The sequence below is a fragment of the Globicephala melas genome, chromosome X, assembly GCF_963455315.2.
Source record: "Globicephala melas chromosome X, mGloMel1.2, whole genome shotgun sequence".
Taxonomy (NCBI): Eukaryota; Metazoa; Chordata; class Mammalia; order Artiodactyla; family Delphinidae; genus Globicephala; species Globicephala melas.
Genome location: NC_083335.1, coordinates 67,568,815 through 67,584,597, shown reverse-complemented (window position 1 = coordinate 67,584,597; position 15,783 = coordinate 67,568,815). Strand labels below are relative to the sequence as shown.

Sequence of the window (15,783 nt, the reverse complement as noted above, 5' to 3'; positions counted from 1 at the left end):
AAAGCCTGCTTGCACCAACGAAGACCCAACGCAGCCAAAAATAAATAAATTTATTTTTAAAAAAAAGACTCAGCTCACACAGTCGTCTTATCTCCTTGCGTCCCACCTGGGGAGCTCTTGCTCATCCTTTACTCCTTTTGTGAAGCTTTCCTTGACCTCTCCAGGCAGGGTTGGTCCCTCCCACCTCTGAGTGCTCCAGCACCTCCTATTCCCTCCCATCATAGCCCTGATTGCTCTAGGGGTGCTATCTGCTACTGCTCAGCCACGTCCCTTAACCTGTAATTTTCTCAGTGGCAAGGACTGCACGTTTCCGTTATCTCCACACCTCCAGCACTAGCCCCTAGAGGGCGCTCAATAAATATTAGTGGAATTGATGGAAAAAACAAATGAATTGTCGGTTTTGCTTAGAGCTTCCTAGGTAGTGGTGTGCTAGAGCTGGCTTGGGCTTGTGGCTCATGAGAGCCAATTGTTCAATATTTAGGAAACCTGTGAGCCAATTATTAAACGCAGCTATTGTTAAAAATTAAATTATAGGAGAAAACAGAAAACAAGCCAACATGAGGGATATTCTACCAAATAAGTGACCAAATAAATGCAATATGGGATCCTGGATTGGATCCTAGAACAGAGAGAAGACTTTTGTGGAAAAATCGGTGAAATCCAAATAAGCTTTATACTTTAGTTATTAATGTTAATTTCTCAGTTTTGACACGTTTTATAATGATGTAAGATGTCAACATAAGGGGAAAGATTCTTGTTTTGTTCATTGTACTCTAGCCTTGAGAAAGTGATGGAGAAAATGTTAATAATGTACATTAGGTCAGGCGGTTTGAACGAGACGAAGATGGAACCGGAGCCGGAAGATGGCAGTGAATGTGTACTCAACGTCGGTCACCAGTGATAGCCTCAGTCGACGTGACAGGCTGGCCTGGATCAATGAGTCTCTGCAGTTGAATCTGACAAAGATTGAACAGTTGTGCTCAGGGGCTGCCTATTGTCAGTTTATGGACATGCTGTTCCCTGGCTCCATCGCCTTGAAGAAAGTGAAATTCCAAGCTAAGCTAGAACACGAATACATCTAGAACTTCAAAATACTACAAGCAGATTTTAAGAGGATGGGTGTTGACAAAATAATTCCTGTGGACAAATTAGTAAAAGGAAAGTTTCAGGACAATTTTGAATTCGTTCAGTGGTTCAAGAAGTTTTTTGATGCAAACTATGACGGGAAATACTATGACCCTGTAGCTGCCAGACAAGGTCAAGAAACTGCGGTGGCCCCCTCCCTTGTTGCTCCAGCTCTGAACAAACCGAAGAAACCTCTCAGCTCTAGCAGTGCAGCTCCACAGAGGCCCATTGCAACACACAGAACTACTGCAACCCCTAAGGCTGGCCCCAGGCGAGGTGCGGAAGAATCCTGGTGTGGGGACCTGGGATGACGAAGCAGCCGAATTGATGCAGCAGGTCAACGTATTGAAACTTACCGTCGAAGACTTGGAGAAAGAGAGAGATTTCTACTTTGGAAAGCTAAGGAACATTGAATTGATTTGCCAGGAGAACGAGGGGGAAAACAACCCTGTATTGCAGAGGATTGTGGACATTCTCTATGCCACAGATGAAGGCTTCGTGATACCTGATGAAGGGGGCCTGCAGGAGGAACAAGAAGAGTATTAACAGCCTGGACCAGCTGAGCATCATCCGAATTCTTCACTCCAAATCATGTGCTTAACTGTAAAATATTCCCTTTTATTATTCTTAGAGGACTCACTGGTTTCTTTTCATAAGCAAAAAGTACCTCTTCTTAAAGTGCACTTTGCAGAAGTTTCACTCCTTTTCCAATAAGTTTGAGTTAGGAGCTTTTACCTTGTAGCAGAGCAGTATTAACATCTAGTTGGTTCACCCAGGGAACAAAGAGGCTGACCATGGGGCTCACTGTGTGGATGCTGGTAGCACTGATGGCTGGAGAAGGGGGAGACCTCAGTAGAGATGTGTAAAGACTGGTTTGAATTTTAAGCTAATGTGAAATCTTGACAGAGAACGTTTTAATAAATAAATGCCTTAAGAGTATTTAAAAGATGCTTCCATATTTCAAAATGTAAAATGTAACATGACAGGAGCTTCTGTGTGTTTGACATTGTGTCTGGGAAGGAAGGGCCAGAACCTGGAACCTTTGGGAGCTGCTGTTCCCAGCCCTCACGGGGCTGCCTGATCCTTATAGGCGCAGACCTTGGCCCAAAAGGAAAGTTTGAAAAGTTGCTTTGTAAAGCCATTTAGTGTCCTTGACCAGTTGCATCCCTGATAAGAAGCAAGAGGCATTGTTGCCTGGATGAATAGAGGGTGTGTTTCAGCCCTGAGACGTGTTGAGTCGAAGAGCTTGATTTTCATAGAACATTTCTCTGGTGATTTTTCCAGTTATCCCTGATATTTCTATGTACTGTGTTTTGTTGTTGTTGTTGTTGTTGTTTGAAATGAGGTGTGTCCAGTTTTTAAATCTAACAACTACTTTTGGGGACTTGCTCGCATCTCTGGGATTTGAATGGGGGTTGTGTCCCATTTTACTGTCTTTTAAGTTTACATTTAACATGTTTCTCTTCTCTGCTCCCCTTGCCCACTGGGGACTCCTCTTTGGCTCCTTAAAGTTTGCTGCTTAGAGTGGAAGTTCAGCAGGCAGGTGATCATGCTGCAGGTTCTTTCTGGACCTCTGGCAAAGGGAGTGATCAGTGAAGGAAGGCCACTGCTACCTTGGGATCTGCAAGGCTGGGTGTTTTCGGTACCTGCTGTCCCCAGCCCTCCACTGTTATCGGAATACTTTGCCAGTGCACTAATCTCTTCGGAGATAAAAATGTTAGCGTGTTACTAAATGTTAATTTTCTTTTGCAGAAAATACAGTACCATGTCTGAGTTAATTATTAATATTTAAAATATTTCATTCCTTAACTCCCTCATTTGCTTTGCCCACAGCCTATTCAGTTCCTTTGTTCGGCAGAATTCTGCAAAATGTGTTACCCACTACTGAGATTGTTCTGCCCCTGATGTATTTGTATTGATTTGTTTCTGGTGGTAGCTTGTCCTAAAATGTGTGTAGCAAGCAGGTATTTTATGATAAAATTGTTGTGTAGTGCATGCTCTGTGTGGAATTCAGAGGAAAACCCAGATTCAGTGATTAACAATTCCAAAAAATGCAAGTAACTAGCCATTGTTCAAATAACAGTGGTGCTGTTTCTCTTTTGTGGCCTTTTAGACTTTTGTTGCCCTAAAATTCCATTTTATTGGGAAGCCATTTTCCACCTGGTCTGTCTTGACAGGGTTTTTTGCTACTTTAAACAGTTTCTGAATAAAATTCTGTATTTCAAGAGAAAAAAATAATGTACATTAAACTTAAGAGTGTTTCATATTTATAGCCCTGATATCCTCATCTCATCCTCAGAAATGATGTCCATCTTCATGAATAACACCCCAAAAATTGAAGAAATATGCTTCCAGTACATGGAAACTACTATCTGATTCAGCAAAGGAGTTGTTTGAATCATTGATGAATCTGTCAAGTTCCAACACTTCTTCACCATTTCACTTTCTTCTTACTCATTAACATAAATGAAAGTATCAACCACCATTCATGTAGGAACTACACTCACTCTTCTTTTCCAGCTGTAGGATGGCTATGGATGTAAGAGTTCAGCAAAATTAATGAACTCATTGTATGAAAATCAATTGGCTATATGGAATTTGCAATAATTATTTCATTGTTATTCATAAATTGTGTGTTTCACTTCTTACATAATAAGTAAATACATATATATATATATATGTATATACATGCATGCATTTTTTAAAAAGCCAGTGGTTAAACATTTACCAGAACACCATTCATCCTAGGTATCAATTACTATTTCATCAAATGCATTGATGGAAAGAAAAGAACATTGCCGGGCACCTTCTCTGTGCCAAGCTGCGCTAGCTTTTTTTTTTTTTTTTTTTTTTTATTTTATTTATTTATTTATTTATTTATTTTAAATTTATTTATTTATTTTTTAACATCTTTATTGGAGTATAATTGCTTTACAATGGTATGTTAGTTTCAGCTTCACAACAAAATGAATCAGTTATATATATACATATATTCCCATATCTCTTCCCGCTTGCGTCTCCCTCCCTCCCACCCTCCCTATCCCACCCCTCCAGGCGGTCACAAAGCACCGAGCTGATCTCCCTGTGCTATGCGGCTGCTTCCCACTAGCTAACTACCTTACTTTTGGTAGTGTATATATGTCCATGCCTCTTTATCGCTTTGTCACCGTTTACCCTTCCCCCTCCCCATAGCCTCAAGTCCATTCTCTAGTAAGTCTGTGTCTTTATTCCTGTTTCACCCCTAGGTTTTTCATGACTTTTTTTTTTTAAATTCCATATATATGTGTTAGCATACGGTATTTGTCTCTCTCTTTCTGACTTACTTCACTCTGTATGACAGACTCTAGGTCTATCCACCTCATTACAAATAGCTCAATTTCTGCGCTAGCTTTTTTATGTTCATCATCTCAGTTGCTCTTCACCTCAACTCTGCGAAGTGAAGTATTATGGACATCATTTCTGAGGATGAGATGAGGATATTAGGGCTCAGAGAGGTTAAATGACTGGACCAAGGTCAAGTAATTGCTGTATAGTGGAGTCAGGATTAAACCCTACATCTGAGTTCAAAGCTAGTTGTATTAGTTTCCTATTGCCCCTGTAACAAATTACCACAAATTTAGTGGCTTAAAGCAACAGAAATATATTGTCTTACAGTTCTGGAGGTTAGACCTCTGAAATGGGTCTCATTGGAGTAAAATCAAGGTGTTGGCAGGGCTGCATTCCCTCTGGCGCTTCTAGGGGAGGATCTGTTTACTTGCCTTTTCCAGGTTCTAGACACTGCCTGCATTCCTTGGTTTTTGTCCCCTTCCTCCATCCTCAAAACCAGTAACGGCCAGTTGAGTCTTTCTCATATCCCATCTCTCTGACCTTGCTTCTGTTGTCACATCTCCTTCTCTAACTCTGCCTCACATGCCCCCCTCTTTCACTTTATAAGGACCTTTGTGATTACATTATGCCCACCTACTACATGCAAGAGAGTCTCCCCATATTGAGGTCAGCTGATTAGCAACCTTAATTCCATCTGCAAACCTTATTTCCGAACTTTGCTATTTAACCTAACATATTCACAGGTTCTGGTGATTTAGGACACGGACATCTTTGGGGGGGGCCATAACTTTGCCTACCACACTTATTCTTTTTCTATGACCCTTAACCACCTTGCCTCTTGTTTTAGGGGTTACATAATCCGATAGAAGGCCGATATTATTCTCCCTGACACCTGCATGCCACACGTCTCCATGCCCTCCACTTTGGGTAAAGTGCCTTCTTTCCTTCCATTACTATCCCAGCTGCCAGAGAGCCCTGTGGGAGAATGGTTTCTAATCCCTGGGACTTTTAATCCTGGACATATATTTTACCTTGGCTCTTACTAAAGTGTTTTATAAATAGTTTCCAGGATTTTTGTGGATTGCTGGCTATTTCAAAGCTCCTGTTCATTTTTTCCTTTCTCCAGTGCTTGTATGGGGCCAGAGCCCCCTTTCCTACATGGTACGTCTCATCGTACTGTGGTTTATCCATTCCCACCTTCTGGACCTGTTTCTAGTCACTAGCCAGGATCCTGCATTATTTATTTGTGCTTCTCACAGATTTTTACATTGCTGTATTCTAGAAAAGGCCTTGGGCTTACTAAAATGGCCTTTCCCCATGCCTGCTGATGAGGCATCTGTCTGTCTGTGTTTAATATTACTCTCTGACTGGCTTTTCAGAATCAGACCCTCTAAGTAGTAGTTCCCTGTCTTCCCTTGTTTCCTCCACTCTGAGATTCCCGATTCTGGTCACAAGAAACCTCGTCCACTGAGACCAACCAAAGGCCAGAGGTTGCCGTTCCCCCAAGAAGCCTTCATAACAGCCAGATGCACCCCTTCACTACCTCTGAGCTCTGACTACAACCTTCTTGGTTCCCCCATCTATTCTTGCCAAAAGCCTCGTGCCCTTTCCTTCTGCCTATCAGACTCATACCCACACTTTGGGGCCTGGTCTGAATCTGACCACCTTGAGGAAAGTTTTCCAGATTATACCAACCCAAGGGACTCACGTCCTCCTCTGAGCACCTCCAGAACTTATTGTCAGTAACACTTATTTTGACAGTGTATCATCTACCATAATGGACAGGTCATAAACCGGTGGCTGGTGGGCCGAATAATGCCCACAGATATGTTTGGTTTAGTCTGCTTGTGGTTTGTTTCTTTTCTAAATTATTTGTTAACAAGTCACAATTAGTAATCTTTCCATTCAATCTGGATTTCTGGCTTCTTTGAAAAACAGAGAAGTCTAGTAATACTGGCTCTGCATTCTCACAGGTTAGTAGTTAGCTGGATTGGGGTGATGCCTTCCCTGTTAGATGGAGCTCTTGCTCTCCAGTTCGCCACAGTTCCCACCACTCCCTATTATTATTATTATTATTATTATTATATTACTCCAGCCTCCTTCACTCATTTATAGTAGTTGCCTGGCTCCTCAAGGCATTCAGAAATTCTGAAATATTCCACACTTATCTAAATGTCCAGCTGTATTAGAGTCTCTTGGAGGAAAGAAACTTTATTTTGAATTTATTTTGTTTCTCCCATGCATCTCTGTACCTAGTAGATGCTCAATAAGTATTGAGAGAATAAAGACTTTCCTGAATCATCCTCCAGATGACTCTAGAATGTGTAAAACTTCACTTTTACTCCAAGGTAAAGCTTTATAAACGTACTGTCTGTTGAGAAAGTATCAATGTACCTGACTCATGCTAGATGCCTCAGAACAACAGAGGAGGAAACCGAGGCTCAGAGAGCCTATGCAGTAGGGCTGGGGCTGGAGATCTGGTCGTTTCTGGGGTAAGGGCCAATGCCTGTGCTTGATGAGGAATCTTTCCTAAACGTCAATGCTGGAAGCAGAGAGGAGCTGCCCCTGGGACTCTCTGGTAATGTTTGTCCACAAACTTTGAGAGTTACTTTGTTTGGATAGAGATTAAGCAGTTACTAAATGTCCTTTCTGTGCTGGGCATTTATGAAGTAACTCTGCACTTATTCTTGGGCTATCAGGAATTCTGAGCTTCCTGGGCAGCTCACTGAAAAGCTGAGGGACATACAGCTAGATTGAACCTAATTGTTCATGGCATTTGGAGCCCCTTTGGTGAGTCACGTTCAACTGAGAGAAGCATCTGCTTATTTCCTTGCCCATATGTGCACAGAGATTGTGCTATTCCCTCATGCCATCACTGGTGGTACTGATGTGTGGTGTGGGATGGGAAAACATGCAGAAATGATGCATGTTTCATTGCGCAGCAGCAAGCAGAAAGGAATGTGAGAATACCGTAGACTCCCGCTGGGGCAGAAATCTGGTGTCATGTGTTGCTAAACAGCTGCAGGAAAATTTGTCTGGACCCGTGGAGGCAGAGAGGTGGGTTCACCAGACTTTGGTTCTGAGTAACTTTGAGGGCAAAGAGGTTGTACAGGAAACAGATATGGTGCATCTAGAAGCTTGACCCTGGAGGCTTCATCTGCCTTCTTTGCCACCCTGCCCCCTCCAGCCACCACCAGTTCCAGCTGTGGCTAGGAGAGGAGGGAAGCGGGAAGGCTTCAGCCCCAGGTTCCTCTGGGTCTGATGTGCTCACAGGCCCTGCTTAGGGCCACCGAAATGCTCAGACAGAAGGAGCTCCTGGGCCAGTCCTAAAGGAGGCAAGATAGGGCAGGGGTCGTGTGGGAGAGGCAGGGCAAAGGATTCATATGGGGGCTTTTATCCTTCAGACTCTATAGGAGTTTATAGGACTATAAGAAACATGGAATCCGTAACCTTGGACTCACCTAGAACCGGGTTCAAGCCCCTCCTCTATTCCTACAAGGGTGGCCTTAGGCAAGTCATTAATCTCTCCAAACCCAAGTTTACTTCTTTCTGTATAGTGTGAGGAGTCACGAGGCGATGTTTGTATGGGGCCTGGTCCATATTTTAAGAGATGGGAGCTGTGAGCTTTCTAATGATGCAACTGAGCAATAAGCTATCATATTGGTTATTATTTATTGTGGGCTTACTATGGGCCAGACACTGTGCTAAACCATTTCAGTCCATTCTCTCTTTTTTTTTAATTAATTAATTAATTTTTATTTATGGCTGTGTTGGGTCTTCATTTCTGTGCGAGGGCTTTCTCTAGTTGTGGCAAGCGGGGGCCACTCTTCATCGTGGTGCGCGGGCCTCTCACTATCGCGGCCTCTCTTGTTGTGGAGCACAGGCTCCAGACGCGCAGGCTCAGTAATTGTGGCTCACGGGCCCAGCTGCTCCGTGGCTTGTGGGATCTTCCCAGATCAGGGCTCGAACCCATGTCCCCTGCATTGGCAGGCAGATTCTCAACCACTGCGCCACCGCCACCGGGGAAGCCCCCCATTCTCTCTTTAATCTTTCAAAGATAAAGAAATTGAGTTACAGAGAGGAAGAGTGACTCATCGAAGGCCATCCAGCCAGTAAATGACAGAACCAGCACACACTCGATACAGAGCAGTTCCAGAGCCCACACTTCCAACCAGACCACCTGCCACGCATTTGTTCCACTTCACACATGAGGAAACTTGAGGTCCAGGAGGCACTAGCATCAGAGACAGAGCTTAGGGCTTTAGATGTCTGGCTCTGCTAGTTAACATGCTGTGTGACCTTGGGCAAGTCACTCAACCTCTCTGAGCTTCAGTTTCCTGATTTGGAAAACATCTGAGTCCAAAGCCTCTGGCAGCCTGTACAGTGAGAAGCAGTATCCTATGGGAGAAGGTGGAGGGGAGGGAGCTCAGAATCTACCAGAGACAGAGAATGAGAAGAAATGGGCGTGACTGGCTTTACAAACTGGAGGCAAGTCTGGAATAGAAACTTACCAGAGCGAACATGACCAGTTCACACCACCCATTTAGCAGAGAGCCCACAGAGGCGGGGGGGTGGGGGGCGGGGGGGGGGCGGGGGGTTCGGTGGGGGGAGGCAGGGGGGCCGGCAGGAGTATGGCCAGCTTAGCCGGCACCCACACAGTGAGCTGCTGTTGCCACCTAGGGGACAGGCAGTGACCATGAACTTGGGCTGAGCAGTACAGCACATTCCCATCTCCTGCTGGTTTCCGGAGTGGAAAGGGGCGGCCAAGCCTTGCTCCAGGAGTGGGGAGGAGAGTGAGGAAAAGGAACGGAGTGCTGCCTCTGCTTTGGGAGTTATAAATAAATCCATCTGGAAGTGTTTGGGGGCTGTGGGAGCCTGAGGCCGGCCTCTGCAATTCAGGCCATGTGGCACACATTTCCATTTACACGAGACCCGCCCCCCAGTCCCAAGAGACTGTCTGATTGGGCCTGTCTGTTCCAGCCCGAGCTGGGCAGGAACCTCTCAGGCCTCCACTCTGCTTCCAGCCCCCGCCCTAACCCTCCCCTCCTCCCAGGCCAACTCCAGCAAGATCATGTGTGAGAAGGTACTTCAAAAAGTTCACGTGCTATTCAAGTGCTGGTTGAATGAATGAATGAGTTTCAATTCATCATTTAACTGGCAGTACGTTCTGCTCGCTAGGAAGGGACCCCGTGGTAGTTCTGGAAGGTGACGTGTTCTTGACTTTTAGCCTCCATCTCAGGATCATCTTTACCCTTCCCAGCTAAGGCTGGCTAAGGGACAAAGGCACTGCCCAAGTCTTGTTTGTTTTTCTATCCCCAGCACCAGGGCAATGCTCAGTAGGTGTTGCTTATATGAAGGGGTGAGTCAATTTATTAATTTAACAAACACTCATTGCAAACCCTCATGTGCTGTGCACTCTGCTGAACACAGTAGAGAACAAAATAGACAGAATTCCTGCCCTCAACTGAGCTCGTGGTCACAGTGTTTCTCAGTGAGAGTACTATTGGCACGTGGGGTGAGACGATTCTTTGCAGTGTGGGATGGTCCTGTGCATTGCAGGATGTTCAACATCCTGACTTCTGGCCCACTTAGCACCCTGGAGTCATTGTGACAGCGAGAAATGCCTCTACACATTCCCAAATACTTCCAGGGGCTGGGAGGACCCACCCCTGGCTGAGGACCACTGCTGAGGGACTTGACAGGACATGAGGGAAGGAAGGCCATCCCCAAGGTATGAACGTGTTGAGTCCTCCAAGTCCACATGGAATTGGTGGTTTAGAACTGGGAAATCAAATTTGTCCCAGAAAGGTGTAAAATAATCCTTCAGTGGCTGAGTTAGGCCCCAGAAGCCTGTAAGGTAGCCTAGGTCCACAGTTTCCTCGGGCTGGCTTAGGGCTGAGCTGCAGGCACCCTGATGGCAGTTTTGAACATGATGAGATGATGAGATGGTATTTTGAGAATGTTCAGAAAACAACCACTATTTGATCCCAGGTGCACGTTAGAAGTCAACCTCAAGATATAGATTTGGGATAAATCCACTTTGAAGTGGGAGTTAGGGTTGAGACCCAGCATCCGTTAAGATCATCAAGGGAGAAGATATTGGGGAAAAGGTGAAGAATGAATTCAGAACAGAGGCTGAAGCTGGAGAAGTAGGCCCTGGGGGCACCTCTGCCCCTTCGTTTCCATTCCCAAGGTTAGCACCCTAGTTCAGGGCCTCTGCTCATGCCACGACCATTGCAGCAGCCTCCTAACTGGCCTCCGTTTTTCTTCTGGTCTCTCTGCCTTCCAGAATTATCTTCGTAAAACCTGGCTTTCATCACGTCCCTTCTCAACATTCACAAGGTCCACCCTCACACCCTAACCCCCTCAGTCACGCTGCCCAGCAAGCTGGCTCCAGATTCTCCTTCAAGGATTGTTGGTGCTCATCTCCTAGACCTTACCATCTGGCCACACAGAGCGCCAAACACACACTGTCCTTCTTTCACCGATGCCACCTCCTCCCCTGGGATACCCTTTGACCCCCTCTCCATTTGGAAAAATAAATTCAGGCTTCAAGGCTGAGTTCAAGCCTCCGCTCTTTTGTAAAGCTTTCCCCCACCCCTCAGAGGCAAGCACACTTTCCCATCTCTGTACCTCCCTCTCCAGCTCTTCATAACACTGTGGGGCTTCTGTCTCTCCCACTAGATTGAGAGTTCCCTGAGGGCGGCAGCCATGTTTTGCTTTGTCATCCCATTACCCAGCCTAGTGTGAAGGGACGGGAAAGTGGGCTTGGGGATGGGCTGGTAGGACAGGGCAAAGAGAAAGTACAGTGGTTTCCCCCAAGCCTGACAATGCATCCACTTGAGCCACTTTTAACTGCTCTCTCCATAAGCACTGTCTTCGGATGAGGGTTAGTGAAAGAGCTAAGGGAGAGAAGGAAAAAGATGGAGAGCCAAGGTGTGGGCAGGCAGAGGGAGCTGAATGGAGAAGAGAGGAGAGGCTGAGAGGATGAAAGAGGAGAGGAGAGAGCCACGGTCTGCTTCAACAGCTTTCCATACATAGAAATTCAAACAACCTGGAACGGAATAAGAAAAGATTTGGGACTCTGGAAATGAAAGCAGCTGCCTAGGCAGGTCAGCTGAATGTACGGTTAATTAATAGGCATTAATGCCCTTCAGTGACCAGCTGTGCATGGAATCACGTCCTGCTGGGATCAAATGCCAGCTGCCCAGGATGCCCATTTAGTAAAGAGCAAAAAACAGCATTGGCATAAAAGAGCCAGAGAATTCCTCAGAGAGATCTTCCTAAGGGCAACGGGGGCCACTGGAACTCCATAGTTGCACCATACCACTGGCCTGGCTCTTGCCAAAGATAAGGGGACACGAGAAGAAAAACAACATGTAGTGAGCAGCTAGTATCCCAGAGGCCACACTAGACACATTTTACGCACACAAGCTCTTTTGATCCTTAATGCAACTCTGTGAGGTAGGTATCGTCTCTATTTTACAGGTTAGAAAATTGAGGTCCTTGGAGGGTTAAGAATCTTACCCAAGGGCACATAGGTTCAAAGTCCTGGATCCAGGATTCCAGTGCAGTTCATCCCCTCCCCGATTGGCAGCAATTTTCTCCCTGGTCTTGCTGACTTTGGCTGTGGGGCTGATCTCTGGGTTGATTTCTCTGAACATAAACAAAATACCATCAGTTTTTCCTGGCTCTGGAATGAGTCCTCAGAATCATGTGCTGTTTTCCAGTTTGCAGCTGGGTGCCTTTGCTGGGTGTTCACGAATATGAAGCAATAGGCCTTGTCCTGAGCATCAACAGTGTGCACTCAAAAAATGCCAGGGTGCTTTTCTTCCCAGAAGATACTTCAGGCTGGGGGCTTTTAGCCTGTGGAGCCGAGTTTTCTATTTTCTCTTTCTTCCCAATGATCTGCCAGTGATCTGGGTTGATGGCTGCCAGGCAAAATTTAAAATCCTTATCAAAATCATGGTACCTTTGAGATGTTGCCCACACTGTGTTCTGACTATCCCTGGGACCCATCCCTATCTGCTCAGTGGTTGATGGATGCCATCCATCTGCTGCCAGCCTGTGAGTGATGGTGAGCAGGGGACAGGAGGTAGGAACAGGGCAGGTGTGGACAGTGTTTCCCAGAATTCTGATGTGACATGGTTAGGCCAACTCACGGAGGAGCCAGTGGAGGCAGAGGCTGGACCCAATTGGGGGCACAATGGCACGCAGCACAACCCCCATAGAGTTGTGGCTTTAGGGTGGGGTAGGTTGGCTAGAAAGTCTGTGATGATAGTTTTATGGAATTGTTCTGGAGTCAGGTACACTCTGGGAACCTTTGGGGCTGGGCCTTTGGCCTAGAGTTGTGTGTCCTACACAAGTGGTAATGGATTAGGATTATCGAGCCGCATACAGGGACTTCTGAAATCTTGTGGAGTGACAGAATTTTCAGTGATATTCAGTGTTAAGAGGTGACAAGTCTCTGATCTTGGGTTTGGGCTTTCGCTCTGGTCATTTTAGTGAACAGGATTTTTCGGCATCACCTTCAAAATCTATTTCAAATCCGACCACGTCTCACCACCTCCATTGCTACCACCTAGTCCAAGCCATCATCCTCTCTTGCCTGTCACTAGTCTCCTAAAATGATGCTGTTAAAACATAGTCTATGTCAGTCTTTTACTCAACATCCTCTAATTGTTCCCCATCTCACTCATATTAAAAGTCTTTAGGGTAGCCTGCGAGGCCCTCAGAATCTGCCACCCCCCTTACCTCCCTGACATGATCTCCTACAAATCCTTCCGTCACCTCCTTCATCCCAGCCACACTCGTCTCCTGATCATTCTTTAAGCTTTCCAGGCGCATTCGTGCTTTGTGCCTGCTCTTCCTTCTGCCTGGAATGCTTTACCCTAGTGTATCAGTCAGGATCCTAGGAGAGAGTGGTTATGGGAACTGGAGAAAGGTTGTTGTATGGAGAAGGCCACCTGACAGGAATTGTGGTCTTTGGTGGAGGGATGCAGCCAACCCGTGATGAACCTGCACAGAGAGAGCTGATGAAAAAAATCTCACTTTCTCTTTCCTTCTGATCTCCTTGCAGGTGCCTCCCATTGGTCAAACCTAACCCGAAGCCAGAGGGCGAGGGAACCTGTCGATGCAGTCTATACAGGTCAGCCTACCAAGGCACGAAGCTGGGTGGAAAAGGGTGGACAAGATCTGGAGGGGCAAATGGAAAATGTGCACAACCTCTGCATAGCTTCGTAGCTGGCTCCCTCACTTCCTCCAGCCCTCCACTGAAATGTTACCTTCTCAGTGAAGCCTTCTCTGGCCACCATTTCTAAAATTTCAGCCCCCAGCACCCAACACCTTACATCCATTCATGCTATGCTTTCGTATAGCACTTAATACCACATAACATATAATTTATTTATCTTGCCTATCACCTGCTCCCCCACTAGAATGGGAGTTCCATGAGGGCAGGGACTTTGTTTGATTCATTGCTATTATCACTGCCTAGAATAGTATACAGTAGGTGCTCAATAAATATCTTGTCAATGAATGAAGCACTCTCAGAGGCCCCCCTACGGTGAGTCTGCTCTCAGCCAGGCACAGCTGGGGGTAGGTGTTCAATTGTTATTCATGCCTGCTGCTCTCAATTTTCTCCAAAGAGGCTCGACTGCTGCTGTGGTATTTCAAGTCAGAGGGTGGGGAGGCCTTTGGTGCCCTCAGCATCGAAACTTGCATGACAGTTTGTCAACTCGAACCTTATGGAAACTGCTGTTGCATTGATTAGCATGGGCTGAGCTTTGCGTATTTTTAAGTCAGCAGCAGTGGATAGATTCACAGTCATGGGGACATTGGCCCTTCCGGGTGGTACATCCATACCTCAATAGTAGTGCTAATGGGCCTGTTTCCAAATAAGGTGGGCCCAGGAGGCACTTCCTTGAGGCTCAAGGGCAGGGGGATGTGAGCTGGGCCCTCTGGCCACAGTGGTGGTGAAACAGGGATAGGTCAGATCAGGACAAGCAAAACAGGTTTGAATTCCTAGTATTCTGTAGCTGTGTCCAGGATAATGTTTTTACTATACAAGTGGTATATGAAGATATTCTCATTGTGAAAAAAATCAAACAGTCCAGCTACAGTTAAAATCCTCTTCCCTCCCCAGGTCTGCTCCCCAGAGGTAACAACCACTGTTATCAGCAAAGAGTGCTCTCTTCCTAATCTCTTTCTATGTATACATAGTTTGGTTGTATGTGGGTATTTAAAAATAAATGGTATTACACGGTATATATTGATCTGTAACTTGCTTTTTTTCAGTTAACAATGTATCTTGGAAACCTTACCATGTCAGGACACATGGATCTAACTCACTCTTTTTCAATCAAACTTTTCATTTTGAGGTAATTGAAGATTCACATGCAGTTTAAGAAATAATAGATCCCATATACCCTTCACCCAGTTTTCCTCAATGACAACCTCTTGCAAAACTATAGGACAATATCACCAGCAGGATAGTAACACTGATACAGTCAAGATACAGAACATTTTCATCACCACAAGGATCCTTCAAGTTGCCCTTTCATAGCTACACTCAGTTTTCTCCCCACCCCCCACCTCCTCCTTAACCCCTGGCAACCGCTAATCTGTTCTCCATTTCTAAAATTAGGTCATTTTGATAATGTTAGGTAAATAAAATCATCCAGTATGTAACCTTTAGGGATTGTTCGGTTTTAAGTCAATATAATTATCTGGAGATTCATCCAGGTTGTTGTGGGTATCAACGGTCTGTTTTTTTTAATTGCTGAGTAGTTTTCCATGGCTTGGATGTACCACAAATAGTTTATCCATTCGCCTGTTGAAGGACGTATGGATTATTTCCAGTTTGGGGCTATTATACATAAAGCTGCTATGAACAATCATGTAACAGGTTTTTATGTGAACAGAAGTTTTCATTTCTCTGGGATACATGTCCAAGGGTACAATTGCTGGGTCATATGGTAGTTGCAAGTTTAGCTTTTAAAGTAACTTGCCAAACTGTTTTCCAGAATAGCCATACCATTTTACATTCCCATCAGCAATGTATGAGGGATCCAATTTCTTGGCGTCTTCTCCAACATTTGGTGCGGTCATTTTTAAAAATTTTTAGCCATTCTAATAGGTATGTAGTATATTTTATTGTGGTTTTAATTTGCATGTCCCTAATAGCAAGTGATAGAACATCTTTTTATGTGCTTATTTGCCATCCATATAGCCTTTTCAATGAATTATCTGTTCATGTCATTGTTTGATTGTCATGTATAAAATCTAGCCTGTATTCCTAGCTCTAGATTTCGGATATTTTCCTTTCTGTAA

At 45.1% G+C, this 15,783-nt stretch overlaps 1 pseudogene; it reads left to right on the top strand.

Moving 5' to 3' along the window:
- The first annotated feature begins 845 nt into the window (after positions 1 to 845).
- LOC115849686 (microtubule-associated protein RP/EB family member 1 pseudogene) lies at positions 846 to 2,410 on the top strand (annotated as a pseudogene).
- The last annotated feature ends 13,373 nt before the right edge of the window (positions 2,411 to 15,783 follow it).